This window comes from Pinus tabuliformis, chromosome 1_2 (assembly GCF_031772625.1).
Source record: "Pinus tabuliformis cultivar Carrire ecotype Pingquan chromosome 1_2, CPIR1, whole genome shotgun sequence".
Lineage (NCBI taxonomy): Eukaryota > Viridiplantae > Streptophyta > Pinopsida > Pinales > Pinaceae > Pinus > Pinus tabuliformis.
In genome coordinates this window covers 1275804838-1275817325 of record NC_142298.1, presented here as the reverse complement: position 1 = coordinate 1275817325, position 12488 = coordinate 1275804838, and positions in this window count along the sequence as shown.

Sequence of the window (12488 nt, the reverse complement as noted above, 5' to 3'; positions counted from 1 at the left end):
CTTTGTTTTTATTTGTCTTATCATTTTGTTGAAATGATTTTTCATTTTGAGGCTGAAATTTCTTATGACCCTTGTTTGGTTTAGGACCATTCTTTTTAAGATACAACTTCTTAGGATTCTTTGGATTTGGTTGTTGCTGGGCGGCTAACGCTTTCTTAGAAGAGTTTCCAAGATGAAGAAGACCAAGGTGTAAGAGTTTTTCTTGTTCTCTTATTAAAGAATCACAAAAGAAATCAAAGGAATGGGACTTGTAGGTTTGTCCTTGAGAAATGAAGGCTTCTCTTGTAGAATGGAAGGTGGAAACAAATACAGAATAAGCTGGTCCCAACTTAGTAAGAATGGAGTAGATAAGGCTACTATCTTCTTTCTTAACCTTGACACCTTCCAAGAGAAGTCTAAGGGTCTTGAACTTGGACAAAAAATCTTCAATGCAAGAAAAATTATTGGGGTCCAATGTAAGAAATACATTTTCAAGTTGATGGGCTTTAAGTTCATTTTTAATTCCAAACACTTTAGTGATCTGTTTCATTGCTTGATCAGGAGTATCAAGTTCTACAATATGGAATCTAAAATTTGAAGAAATAGACATCCCTATCAACCCACGTGCTTGGTCTTGCCTATTTTCCCATTTAGATGCCTTGTCTTCATCTTTCGGTTTGGTCTCTTGGCTTGTGGCTATTCTGTAAAGACCTTTACTTCTAAGTAAATCCACAATGTAGGACCACCATTGGAAGTAGTGGTGCTGTCAAGAAAAACTTGGCATGGACTTTCCATTTAAAAAAAAAAAAAAAAACTGAAGCTATAGATGCTGAAACTAAGTGTTTCAATGGAAAGATCTCGAAAAATTACGTTGTTTAAAAAAAACGGTTCTGAAAATGGCTTCCAAATGAAGAATTTATGGCTTTTTGAAGAAAATTTGATGAAATCGCCGACGAAGTGCGGGAGTGTGCGAAATGAAAAATCTGCCCCCACAAAATGGAGACTTGAACCCAAGACCTCTATTCTCATAAATTAGGTTTGCACCAAGTGAGCTATACAAAAAGTTTGAGAGAGAGAGAGGGGGGGGTTGATGCTTTGGGTTGCGTGCTTGCTTTGAGAAAGTTCTTTTTTCCTACAAAACAAAAAACACAAAACCCAACACGGACATACAAAAAAACGAACCTTGCAGCTCGAAGTTAGCTTTAGCCGGAAACTAGATATTTTCAAAACCTTGCTCAAAGTTAGCTTTAGCCGGAAACTAAATATTTTCCTCAATGTTTCTGATTTTCCGAGATCACACTAAGGCGCAGTGGAAAAGAGCATACGCATGAGAAAAATCCTTCCTTTCTGTTTTTGATTTGCCCAGATCGCACAGAGTCGCAGGGCAAAGAGCATACGCAAAAATGAAAGGTATAGATCCGATAATAAAAAAGGCTAAATAAACCGAAACCGAAATAAACAGAGAGAAAATGACTGTAAACTGCAAATAAACACTGTATACCTTCAGATCTTAAAAATGACGCAACTATGGCTACCGGAAACCTTTTCGCGTGAAACGAAAAGGGTTCCTCACTGGAACAGATGCTCCCAACACAATAGAGCAGTCCTCTCGGCCCGAAAGCAGTCAAAAACAGTAGATCTAGGAAATGGTTGTCGGATGCAGTTCTACTGGCTTCAGATTTGGATCACCAACGGACGCGGCCCTCAAATAGCTCTGATACCATGTAGGAATTTACAGGGTAAGTTCCTCAAACAGAACACCAAAAGACACCGCTCACAAACAGATCACAGATCAATACACCAGTGTTTTGACGTGGTTAAAACCCTCAAAGAGGGAAACAGTGCACGGCCTGAGCCAACGCGGCCACTTCAGGCAATTTATTAATAAAAGAATGAAAATTTACATATGCTTCTCTCATAGACGGATTACCCTACAAATGACCTTCCATGCTCTTTAAATAGAGATCATGGACCAATCGGGTGTTAAGCCACGGATCAAGTGTCGGTAATACCGAGGAGAGAATGAACCGTCGGATCACTACATATCGTGACCGTCGGGTTGTAAGTTACAAAATGTACATAGTAAAGAAACACACTTTACCTAACTCTATACCTAACCCTATCCTAGACCAAGTTGTACTTAACTATTTCCTATGTGTCAGAATATCCTAACAATTTCCACCATCAAAAACATGATTCAAACACTGCTACTGCAAGATTTTTTGAATTTTTTAGACCAGATTCCAGCCACTTTTGGCAGTCCGAGCAATTCCTCCACCTCTGTAGACCACTCTAAAAAAATTAAAGAACAAGTTGTAGAAACTGAGCTCAAGATTAGAAGGGGACACCTCCACCCGTTGGCATTTTTATCCCATGCAAGTTGCTTTGTAGTGAATGTTGCACCCTCTCCTTTATCAACAATCAAGGAGGATCAAGGTTTTGGGTTGCAGAGCCCAGTGGAGAATCTATGTTTTCTATGAACATTATAATTAGTCATTAATCAGAGGTTTTGATTGTTAAGATTGTAGCTATAGTTTTCCTAATTTTTAAAGTATTTATAATAGTATATAAAAATATGAAAGAAAAATAAATTTTTAATTAGAAAAAAGAAAATTAAAAGAAAAGAAGTAAATAAATCCACTTAAAATTAAAATCCTTGAAAATATTTATACTTTGGTAAATAACATATTTACCATCTATTATTGCTCACCATAATTTAAGGAAATAATTACTTAAAAAAAAAGATAGAACAAAATGTAAATATATATACTTACCCGAATCACTACTCACCATTATTTACTTATTATGAGTAAAAATATAAATGTGTAGACTTACTAAATTTAATTTACAAAAAAACTTTATCTATCTCTTAAATATATTGAGTATAAAATATCTAATTTACACTTACTTGCCTCTTGATTATATTAAATATAAAATACACTCAAGCTTTTTATTTTATACATTCAATTATCACTCACACGTCTCTCTTATATATATCTTACATACCCTAAGTTTTCAACATTTTGATCTCTACTTTCCTTTCATGGTTATTGGTTGAATTTCTGAATGTCATTACTAAAAAACTATAACATATATTTGAAAATAATTACCCTACTTCAAAAATCATGTTTTAACATGGACAGCAAACCCCATGACAATTCATAGTCTACCAGGATCTTTATTATACACTCTTCTCTAGACATACTCAGTGATAGTCTACCAGGATCTTTATTATACACTCTTCTCTAGACATACTCAGTGATATATCTGAAGCGCATTAGTTTCTAAAAGCATTTTTGGATATGTGGACCTGTATTCCTGTTTGGGATCCTCTTAACAAGGTTAAAACTCAGTGCATGTTACTTTGTGATTTATTTTTTTTTCAATGCAACATAAGATCTGAGAATTCTATCAAGGCAAAATAATTGTGGGAAAATACATCAGTTCAGTGGTAGAGCATTTGATTGCAGATCAAGAGGAGACCGTTTCTAGCCTATCAAGAGGAGACCGTTTCTAGCCTTTTGGGGGCCTTATGTTGTTAGGTTTTTCTGAAACATGGCCGCCAACTAAAAAGAAATGATGTGCAGACAGTTGCTGAGGAGAACAGAACAGCTGTAAGCGTTGTGAGGACAGAGTTGCAGAGGAAAGCAGAGCAGCTGGAAGCGTAGAGAGTAGTCGCACAGAGTTGCAGAGGAGAGCAGAACGGCTGTAAGCGTTGTGAGCACAGATTGCAGAGAGCAGAGCAGTTGTTAGTTTTTTGTGAAATATGGCCGCCAACTAAAAATAAATGATGTGCAGACAGAGTGCAGACGAGAACAGAGCAGTTGTGAGTATTAAAGTTAGCCATACCCACTATCCATTCATTAAAACCCTAAGCCCATATCATACCGACTTTAATGGATAGAAATAAGGATTTAGAAGTTTACCAGCCACATTTTATGTAAAGAAATCCATTTCACAGCCACATTTAATTAACACGAAGATCGATACATAGTACTTCACTGTTAGAATTGTGAAACTATATATGTCATTACACTCGAGAAAAATAACCAAGTTAGATTTCATCAAATGGTACTGGGATTCTTACCTAAAAATTCAACATGAATTGCTTCCCCAGGCAAATGGTAGGGGATTGGTAAAGTTACTAATACACAGAAACCGTGTTTGTAAGGAGGGGATCCGTGTTCAATTTTGACGAACTTCCTTGCATTTCAAGAAAAATCCATACCATTGGCAAAACATGCAGTGCACTTCAATTAGAAATATGTGTGATGTTCATATATAGTATATGCACATAGAATTGTTTTATGGAAGATCCTGGTGCTAAAAAGAACAGTGCAACAGAGTTCATATTTTTTTGTATGAATAGCTAATAATTGATATTACTACATGGCATCATTGCTGTCCTTAATAGAAAAATCGAGTGTCAAGTTCCTGGCAGAGGCATTCCCTCTTTTCCAACATCTTTCAAGAGCATGGAATTTGCCTCAAGGCTCAAATTCAGAGATTACGTCAAAGGAAAAGAATTAGGGTAAACTTGAAGATGGCTAAAAACTACATGAACGTTCTCAGCAACAATCGAAAGCTTACCAAATAATATTTAAGCTATGGTACCAGATCTCTTTAGAGTTTAAATCCGATGCCAAATCTCAATTTAAATCTTATCATATTTAATTTGTAACCGGACTAGATCTAGGAAGGCATGTATATCCAGAATGAACTCCATGGCAAACCCTGTAATTTATGCTGGCTTGCTACAGATACCACTTTAAAATTCCAAAAAAATAATACCCCAAGAAACAAACCCTAAAAACACACAACCAAAAAAACCCTAGCACTCAGTATCACCATTATACTACCACTTTAAAATTCCAAAAAAAATCTTAACTCCAAGAAACAAACCCTAAAAACACACACCCCAGAAAAACCTAAAACTCAGCAATACCATTATACTCATCGAAGGCTATTCTACCAATGTTCAATCCATATTGACCTATGCTTGTAAGTTTCAGGTTTATCCTATTTAGTTTATAGAATACTTTGATTCATCCATGTTTTTGACGTATGTATATTTCTAAAAATCTTAATCTAGTTGACATACATGCCCAATGTATTAATGTTTTCAGAGCAAGATATGAACCTCCAAATGCTGAACAACACTCTTTGCAACACCATTCCGTATCCCAAACAATTAGTAGAAGTAAAGTCATAATTAATGAGCTTGTTATAAGAAGGGCAGCTTATGCTGTTTAAAACTAATCAGTTGAAACAACGACAACAAAATGTCTTCTCTGGATTTATGATAAACATCTTATATGAGGAGATGGTGATTCAATGGATAAAAATTTGTTTCTTTTAGATATGACTAGTTGTTGATAAGCCTGAAACCACATAGTATACACTTTCTAGCCACTGCATACAAAGGCTGAAGCTATAAAACACAGGACAAGAATGAAGGGATAAACATGGCAACTGACATATCTCAGATAGATAAGATCTGCATTGATGGAGCTCCAAGTTGTATGCAGCTAGGACTCATTACCAATTCAATTTTCAACAGTACCATAAAGATAAATAGACCCTGCTCAATAAAGAGAGAAATATCTTTGCGATACATGATGTCATCTCCTGAAAATATGAGCTTAGAAACTTTATGACTAAATGACAGCATATTCCTGTCATATTTGCAAAACAGAGAACACAGCTAATACCAAGTTTGCATTTAAATGAATTTCAGTAAATAGATTAGTGAACATCTAGTAATTTGCAACTTTCATACATGAGAAAATAAATACTGACAAATGGTACATCTTGGCCAGACTAATTTCCCTGAGCAATTTCAACTGCTTGCCACAGCCGCGATAGCATTTAGTCAACATTACTCATCATTAATTTGTGAGGACAGAGACTGATTTCTCTCCAAGCCTGAGATTTCTTTGGCTTGTTATTCTTATAACGACATAAACATAATTAATAGAGGGATCCAGGGCAGAAGAGGTAGGATCTAGCACTTAGTCTCCATTACTCAAATGATTTTGTGAGAGAAGACAGAGACTGATTGCTCTGCGTGACTTCGCTTTCTTTGGCTCGTTATTCTAATCACAACCAAAAAACAATTGAACTGAGGATCTGTTCTAATTCTGATTATAAACATTTTTTATAAGAAACTGATTATGCAATATTTATAAGAAGCTTAAATTGATTGCAAAAATTTTGATCCTGCAACAATGTATACATTCAGGTTCATGGATCATAAAAGGAACATTAGTTCCATCTTAAAAGTCATTTACTGAGATGAGAACATCAATCCATAAAAGAAAAAGAAATTAAAGAAAACCATCCAAACCCATTAATATTTTTCTTGTAATGGTTACACAGAGTAAACTTGCAAAGGCAAGTCTAAAGCCATATTTTATGGGCAGCTTCATACTGCTTCATTTAGGGAAGCTCGTTCATAATTTTTCCTTGTATTGGAAGGTTCCTTCGTTTCTGAAGTAATCTTCAGTAGATCATAGGATACATTGGATACATTGAGGAAATCTGACTCTGACAAGAATCATGAATTCCTCCTGAAACTTTAGTTACTAAAAGACCGTCACACAGATACATCACACTCCAAAATCCAAAAGAAAATGAAGGAAAGCATTCAAATTGCTTGAGCATTTTTCTTATATTGTTCACACAGTAAACAAGATTAAAGCCACATTTGTAGCTTTGTTCACCTTGATGTAGCTTTGATTAGAGAAGCTGGCTCGGATTCTGTGTTCTGCGTTTCTGTGGGTGACTCGGATATAGATCATAGTAATGTTCATATACAGTTTCATGAATTGAAAACCAACATAATTTCCTTATGCAGATTCAGTTATTGAAGTACCCCACACAAGCAGATCGCACTCAATATCCAGAGAAAATGAAGAAAAACATTCAAACCCACTCGCATAATTTTCATGTATTTTTCACAGGGATCAAAGGCCAGATTAAGCCCACGTTTGTAGCTTTGAGTGTCATTATATTGCCTCAATTGGTGAAGTTGGTGCGTCATTTCCTCTCTGAAACCAAGGCTCCTTCCATGTTTCTGTAGGTAATCTTGACCTAGATTTCCACTCCATTGCCCTCTCCCATCTTTCCACCCTACCAGTGCTTGCTCTCATCTCCTGCACTCTCAATGGGGACTCCCACTCTGTGCAACCCCAAACATCATCTACCTTCTCCTTTGCTTCGCCTTCATCAGCATGCCAAAACTGGGAAGGGAGAACTTGGGAGCCAAAACTTACATTTGGGTGGGCAGAAAAACAAATTATTCTTGATCCTTTATCCAGTATAAAATTATTTGCAGTCTGTAGTTGTACTGATGACGATGATGCAGGCCAAAAACATGTAGAAGAAGAAACCTGATTTTTATGGCCTCCAAAAGAACCAGATAGACGGACTGATTTCCTTTGATTCTGCAGCTTGGCCTCCGCTTCAGCTTCTCTCCATGCCTTCAACGCTTCCTTTAGACTGTCAATGGCTTCTCTCTTTTTCTTCGTAGCTTCGGCCTTTTTCCATTCACCCAGAAGCATATCCAGGGATGAAGATTTCTCCGAACGGAAATCTTGATTTCTAATCTCATTCCTGATATCTGAATTTTCTATTTTTGGGGATCCGTTTTTTGGCCCTGCAGCACTACCCAAATGAGCAGCATCAACTCTAAGGACCTCAAACCCGTCTGGGCAACCCCATTTCAGAGCCAAATCCCATGGCCTCACTCCATTACAATCCCCCACCTCCTTGTCTGCACCATTCTTTAAAAGCAACTCCACCATATCCACCTTCACATTCTGCGCTGCATAGTGCAATGGGGTTCTCACTTTGGAATCCTTAGAATTCACAGACGCCCCCCTCTTTATCAAAATGCTTGCAAACTGAGTCCTACCTCCCGCACTGGCATAGTGCAACGAAGTCCTCCCAAGCTTATCCTTGACATCTATGAGCTGCCTTGATGTGTTCAATAGCAGAGCCTTGAAAGCCTCTTCATGGCCTAAAACAGTGGCCCAATGAAGAGGAGTCCGGCCTATTGAATCAGAGGAATGTATAGGGTTTCCTCCTGCCAGGAGCTTTTTAATCAAGCCCACATCATTAGATCTCACTGCCCAGTGCAAATCAGTCATTGAAAACTCCATATTTCTGGATAGAATCAACACCAGAACTGCAAAACTCAAAATCTCAAAAACCCAGAGGAATAGAACTGCTAATCCCTTATTTCAACACCACCTTACAATATCAGGTCCATCCATAAATGCCTATTGCGACATAATAACCAGGCGATAGTAGCAATGAAAAGGAAAGGCATATATATGCCCTACGAAAGACCAAAAGCATCCAAATACAGCAGGACTTTGATCTCAAGGCAGGCTTTCTCACCTAATAGTAAACCGCGGGGCTTCTGGAGAGTCAAAATGGTGAACAAGATGTGAAGGATCTGGGCATTCGTGGGGATGTCGGATAAGCCTTCTAAATGTTTTTAGATTTAGTAGTTGTGGAGGTGGCAACCCTCCAACGTGTAATATCTGTTATTGGGTAGGATAATTATAGCGGATATGGTGCTGATGTAGCCCGCCGACCATGTGGATGCTGTTAAGAAACTTAAAAGCCAAGTCATACTGGAAATATACTAATTTGGAAGCAACCTGCCTAGTCAGGTCATTATGGGTTAAATTTATTAAAATACAGAGTAAAGGGGTCCACGTGGATGTGAAATCCGAGAAAATTGCTTTCAGTTTTTACAATATTTTACTTTTATCTGCCGTTTACACTAGTTATGTGTAGTTTAATTATTTGACTTTTTTAATGATTTATTTGAAATAGGAGTTTGAATTTCGTAATTTGTATGGTATTAATGTAGGTTTATTGGGTTCCAGCTAAAAACATATGATAATTATATTATTTATAATCATATTCCAGAAAGATTCAAAATACCAAGTTTAACCTTTTCAAATTATTATTATTATTATTTTTGTTTTCTTTTTTTGAAGGTGGCAAAATTTATCTAATTCAGGTGTCAAACCAACAGTGAGGACAACCATTGCCACCTGTAATAACCTATTGTGGTCCGTAAGGGAGCAGGCTTTCACTCCTGCCAGATGCCTCTGGGTCTTGGGCCGTTAACCTATTTCCTTACGTCCAAGGAAGACGAGCTCTTAGCTAAGCAAAAACAGTTTTACGGCATACTCCAGGCCGATTACGTCCGAGGAAGACGAGCTCTTAGCCAAGCAAAAACAGTTTTACGGCATACTCCAGGCCGATTAACCTTTTCAATTTGTTGATTTCATAGCGGGCATTCATTTATTTTGATTTGATTTTTTGTTATTTTTTTAATTTATATTTCGGATATGATTTTGTTTAATTATCAATTTTCAATTAATGGTTATAAATAAGATTTCATATGAATTAAATTAAAAGAATAAATTTTAATAAAAAATGATCTATAAACATTGAAAAACATTCTTAAATTTCTTTACAACATCAATAAATTGTCATTTTTCAATTAATGGTTATTAATACGATTTGATACTGTCGTAATTTAAAAGAATGAATTTAAGAAAATTATCTATAAACACTCAAAAACCTTCTTTAAATTTCTTTCCAAAATCAATAATTTACTTCTAAATAATCTAAAATTTTATTTTATTAAAAAAAAATTAAGCCAACGCGTGCATTGAAACATTTCCGACTTTGCAACTAAAAATTGCTTTCCGACTTTGCAACTAACATAAGCCCGAGGGCCATGGGTGCACGACCAGAGGTAAGTTTGGAATTTTTGGATTCTAAGTTAGTGGCCATCCCATCCCCTTCTAGGCATGAAAATGGTATTTTTATATTCTAAGTTTGGTTTCAATAGCTATCTGTTATCTTATTTGATTACCAGTGTTCACCCTTAGAAATCCCAAAATGATTCGGAGAATGGGACAATGGCCAATAGTTGGGAAGTTAAATAATAAAGAAGGCATCTTTTTTAAAAGATAGAAAATATGCACTGTGAAGGCATCATTAAAGCTTGAGAAAGGGAATATATTGGGATAAGACACCCCTAACTTTTATGTATATATATCATTAATTTAAAGTTTAAATTTATTCAAATATTATACACATTACAATTTAAATATTGTGATTTTTGACTTGCACTACTTTCTACAATTGAGAATCTTTGACTTGTATTACTTTCACCAAAGATTTATTAAAATGAATATATATTTTCAAACAACACAAGCTCTAGCTACTATATTCCTGCACATGATTTCAAAGCTCTCGCTACTATATTTCTACACATCATTTCAACATTTTCTATTACACTACAAACTCATGTTCTTTTGACCTTCAAAAACCAACTATATAGTTTATTAGTGCATGGTCATACATCATATAAACACTCATGTTCTTTTGACCTTCAAAAACCAACTATATAGATTATTAGTGCATGGTCATACATCATATAAACAATTTACAAACTCATGCTCTTTCGACCTTGTAAAAACAACTATATAGATTATGTGGATGGTCATATAACATGTAAACAATTTGTATGGAGAGTTACAAAGTGGGTTTTTCCATTATGGCTTATTTTCATATACACAATTTAGATATAATGTTAATAACATAAAATCAAAACATGTTTTTATTTATTAATGAAGAAGAAAAATCTTAGGTAAGAAAAACATTTTTAACAATTTTGATTTTTTTTTTAAGGTAGGTACGATAAAAGTAATATAATATTGGCTTGTGGGATGATTATGAAATATCATGTACCAACTCCAATTAATTTTTCATGTAAATAAAATAAAATCAAGGTTATGGGACACATATTTCAAGTTGAATGTTGGGTAAAACATAGTGATGGGTACCACTTGTGATTAATTAATGGCTATGGAAATTGGGAAAGACATTGGCAAAGGCAAAGAGGCAATAAATGACATTTATTTAAGAAAATAAAGGAAAATAGAAGAAAATGAAGGTGAAGAGACACATAATTGCATGCTAAGTAAATTAGAGGATAAATAAAGGAAAATGAAAAAAATAGACACTTCAATGATAAAAAGGATTTCGAGGATCAGTTCACAGCTTTTGTAAGTTTGAGCTTTTGTCAATTTGAGCTTTTGTCAGTTCAATTTTGGAGCTCTTATTTCATTCTCTCATACTCTTGCACACTTAGAGCATTCTTGGAGCACTTGAGCATTCACTTGGATTGGAGAAAGAAGGCAAAGGAAAGTAGGAAAGCTCAAGGGAACAATTGGGTTAGTAGCTATAGTTGGATTGCTTTGCAGGTAACAGGTTACATGTGTGGTTTCTTTGTTGATTTTTTGATGTATGGTATATGCATGTGATTTTCTGGTTATGTGTTGTCATTGCCATGGAGATTTGTCTAGATTGATAGTGGTTTCAGTCTTGCCTTGTCATTTTCTGGATAGGCATGGTGTTGTGGGTTTTTCCACTTGATTGTTTTTCTTATTGGTGCTCAAATTCCTTATGGTTATGGGTTGGAACAAACGCTCTGGAAGCCTTGGAAAAACTTGGGTTGAGTTAATAGTCTTGGATCCTAGGTTTGGACAAATGTTTTGAAGCCCTTGGTGGGTTGAGTTACTAGTCTCTGGAGCCGGGTTGGACAAACACTCTGTAGCCCTGGAAAGTTGTGGGTTGAGTTACCAGTTCTTGGAGCCTTGGACAACTTGGGTAGAGACTGATTTGGTTGGTGTTAGTGATGTCCGGATTGTAGAGGTAGAATCACTGTGGTTGAGGATTGAGGTGGGTTGGCCTCTGGAACCCTGGTTGGTTTTGTCTTGATTTATTCCATGAGATCCCACATTCATGCTTGGAATATGATGTGGGGGTGATTGGCTGAGAGAGAGATTTGGTTCAGGCTAATCTAAGGTCGGGTGGTACGTGGAAGTCCTTGACTTGGTTGACATTTTCATATGTTAACAAGAGGTATTTTTCTACAGTGATTTATGAATACTTGTAGTGATTATGTTGGTGATATCATGGCTGAGTTGTCGTGGTTTCTATGTTGGATATTTGTTGGTTACATAATGGATATTATATATGGCTCATGTCATGATTTGTTTAGTTATCAAATGGTTGATGGATATATGGACTAATAAATGTTGTTGCAATTATGTGGAGAGGGCATAGAGCCTTCTTGGTGATCCTTGGATGAATCTCAAACTCTTATGATCAAATATGCATTCATGACCTGTACCTTACATGTGTTCCATGTGATTGACGAAATGTCTAGTGTGTTATAGGCAGTATGGGTCAAGTCCTGCCTTCAAGTTTGAATGATTAGTATTATCGTTATGAGAGATATGATTCTAGAAAGTTACAGGAAGTTCTAGACTCTAGGCAGTGGTATGAAGACTAGCCTAGAAAAGTGGCTCAGATCCTGCAATTAGAGGCACATAACTGAAGATTTGGGATCATAATAGCATGGAGCAAGGCTTGCGAGTGTGGTTGGAGGCTCACAATCGCATGCAAGC